We start from the raw sequence: 3619 nt of genomic DNA, 5'->3' as shown, positions 1-3619 counted from the left end.
ACTACTGGCACTCAATGTACCCAATATTACATTCTTTGGTATGGATTTAAAGTTCAATCTTGCTTTTTTTTTTTTTTTTTGAGGCTTTTGCCATAGGGGGGGTGCACTTACTAGGGGGAGGGGGAGGGGGGGCGGGAGGGGGAGTAAGAGACAGTGACAGAGAATTTAAGACATTGTTTCCCTGCCCCAGGAGAGGAATGACCACACCACACACCACAATCCCTTCTCTTCCTTTCCCCTCCTGGGATCTTGGGTACACATACACATGCACCCAGTGTGATTTTTCAAGTCATCTGGTCAGGGATTCAAACTACAGTCAGTCATGTGTATGGCATACAGACTTGGGCAAGCCCTGATATGGAAAGACATTCTAGTATCTTGAAATATTCTGTGTGCTTTCAATAATGTCTCTGGCTTCTGTGTACCCAATGGATTAGTATGAGTGGGAGGGTAGGATCTTACTGGTCTTGAAGGAACGGTTAGTTCTTAGCATGTAATCTAGTGACCAGGTAGGGTCCCTTTTTTCATCTATGGTTTACTCATGGAAATTTTTACTTCTGCATTTCTCAAAGTGTAGATCAAGGAATTTAACATGAGTTCAACGATGGTAAAGGATACAGCCATAGCCTCGTCCTTTAAGTAAGCGCAGGATTCTATTACAGTAAAATACACGGCACAATGAACAACATGACTACTGTGAGGTGGAAACCAAATGTGGAGAGGGCTTTGCACCTCCCTTCAGAGCTGTAAGATTTCAGGTTACAAAGGATGCCCATATAGGAGGCAATGAGAATAAGAAAGATGGCTGTACACATTACCCCACTGTTAGGATGACTAAGAGACCCAGGGTGTGGGTGTCCATGAAGGCAAGTTTCAACAATGGAAACAAATCACATATTAAGTGATCAATGATATTGGGGCCACAGAAAGGTTTTAGTACATGAAGAGAAGCTGTATTGTCACATGCAGGGATTCCCCACCCCTACCAAAACCCCCTCCCTTCAGGCAGCACACAGGAGGGCTCATGATGGCCGTGTACTGCAGGGGCTTACAGATGGCCATGTAGCGGTCATAGGCCATCACGATGAGCAGGATGATGCCCACACTTCCAAAGAAGTGCTCCACAAAGAGCTGAGTCATGCAGCCTTTCAGGGAGATGGTTGTGCTCTTAGAGAGGGAATCCACAACCACCTTGGGGATGATGATGGAAGAGTAGGTGACATCCATGTGGGACAAAGATGTGAGGAAAAAGTACATAGGTGACTTCAGACTCTGACTTGAAGTCATAGTTACAGCTATGAGCAGGTTTCCAAACACTGTGAACATGTACAATGATGAGAATCACAGCAGAGAGTGTTTTTGTCAGTTCTGGATTCTTTGTAATGCCCGAAAGGATGAATTCAGTCACATTGTTTGTATGCTCCATTTACCATGGGCTGATGTAAGCCCTTTACTCTGAGGTGGAAAATTTGAAAAAGGAATACCATTGTTAGTTAGTAATTACTAGGTGTATGAATATTTTTTTGCACTCTGTCTCATACCTGCTTACCATACCTTTTACTCCGGCTATTGAAACAGAAACCATCTGACAATAAAAGTATGACACTGTCTTGATCCTGTTGACCTTCACAGTGACATTTTCCCTCACCTGTGCATCTTTCCACCCCACCCCACCCCCACTGGTATTTGCTGTTTGAAACAATTAGGAGACCCTGCTTCATTGTTCTGGCATGTACACACACCTGGAAATGTGAAGAAATGAACACTCTTAGAGAAATTCTTGATTGGCAGATTGCAGCCACTGGGTAAATGATTATCCGCTTACCACAACCTCAGGATAACTTTTCCTCTCTTGTTTCACTCTCCCTCATGTCTCCATTCTTTTTGTTAAAATAAACTACATAGAAGACTTTCTTCTAGAGTCTGTTTTGCTTAAACTGTAAGCTAGGATACTGATATTCATTTATTATACACACAAAAAGTTGGAAAGTGACATAAAAATTTTCATTTATTTATTCTAGATGTTTATTGAGCACTGGGAATGTGCTAGTGGAGAGCCTACCAGGTAGGTAGGCCATATCCTGAGGATTCTCCACTTATTAAGAATGATTGCAGGAACCAGCAGTTAGCGTAATGGCTGTGTCACTGGACTCCCACGTAGTCGACAGCAGTTTGCGTCCTGGACCCGGTGACTTAAAACTCATGCCGGGTGCGTGTGCGTGCGTGCCTAGGATCCCGAGAGGAGAATGGAGGAGAAGGGATTGCAGCATGACCATCCCCCCTGGGGGGTGATTTCTCGCTTTTTGTCTCTATGTCTCTCTCTGTCTGAAGAGCACACGTGCCCTATAGCGAAAATCTCTCAAAAAAAAAAAAAAAAAAGGAATGATTGCTCATTCTTTCCATGTATGTGTCTTCCTTCTAAAATTGGATGATGATGATAAAAATGATGATGACATATTGATGATATTCAATAAGCGTATGTTTCAGGCAGTGGGATATTCCATGAGATATTTTCTTAGTATTTGAAGATCAAATACAGAACCAGCAGACGGCATAGTGATTACATCACTGGACTCCCACATGTTGACCATGGGTCGAGTCCTGGACCCAACAGCTTAAAACTCACACTGGGTGCATGTGCATGCATGCCCAAAATGCTGAGAGGAGAATGGAGGAAAGGGAATTATGGTGTGACCATCCCACTGGTGGGTGATTTCTCCTTTTCTGTTTATCTGTCTCTCTCTGTCTCTCTGGGGAATGCGTGTACCTTATAGCAAGAATTTTTCTATCAAAAAGAAAAAAGATTAAATACTGTGCCTTAGAGAAGTGGGAAAAATAACATCAAGTTCCTACAACCAGGAAACTTAGAGACCAAATTAAAATCCAGATTTTAAAAATTAATAGAAATAATCATTTATGTTTTTCTTTTGTGATAATATTGAGTGTTTAATATGAATGAGATGATGTCCTTCATGGTGATTGATTTTTTCTTTTTGAGAGGTTTTAGCTGTAGGGTGCGTGCACTCTCCAGAAAGACAGAGAGAGACAGAGAGACAGAAAGCAAGAAATCACCCCCCAGGGGGAATGTATACACTGCAATAATCCCTTCTACTCCATTCTCTCAGGATCTTGGGCACACATGTACACACACCTGGCGTGAGTTTAAGCCAACAGGGTTTGGTCCAGGACTCGAACCACTGGCAACTACATGGGAGTCCAGCAATGTAGCCATTATGCCATCTGCTGGTCCCATGGTGATTGATTTTCATAAGAATCTAGTGAGATAGAGTTATGCTTCTTGTGCTTGTTTTATTCAAAAATTCTACAGTAAAATTCAATGGATGAGAGACCAGCAGTTAGTGTAATGGCTATGTCGCTGGACTTCCAGGTATTCGACCACGGTTTGAGTCCCAGACCTGGTGCCTTGAACTCACGCCAGGTGCATGTGCATGTGTACCCAAGATCCCGAGAGGAGAATGGAGTAGAAGGGATTGCAGCGTGACCATCCCCCGTGGGGGTGATTTCTCGCTTTCAGTCTAATTCCTCTCTTTCAGTCTCTCTCTGTCTTTCTGGCGAGCACATGTGCCCTATAGAAAAAAAATCCTCTCGAAGGAAAAAT

At 43.0% G+C, this 3619-nt stretch overlaps 1 pseudogene; it reads right to left on the bottom strand.

The window, feature by feature from the left end:
* Nucleotides 1–498: 498 nt before the first annotated feature.
* Nucleotides 499–1426, bottom strand: LOC102494960 (olfactory receptor 4C6-like; annotated as a pseudogene).
* Nucleotides 1427–3619: the final 2193 nt, after the last annotated feature.

Source organism: Tupaia chinensis, unplaced genomic scaffold (genome assembly GCF_000334495.1).
Source record: "Tupaia chinensis unplaced genomic scaffold, TupChi_1.0 Scaffold000564_1, whole genome shotgun sequence".
NCBI classification, from domain to species: domain Eukaryota; kingdom Metazoa; phylum Chordata; class Mammalia; order Scandentia; family Tupaiidae; genus Tupaia; species Tupaia belangeri.
This window is presented reverse-complemented; position numbering and strand designations above follow the sequence as displayed.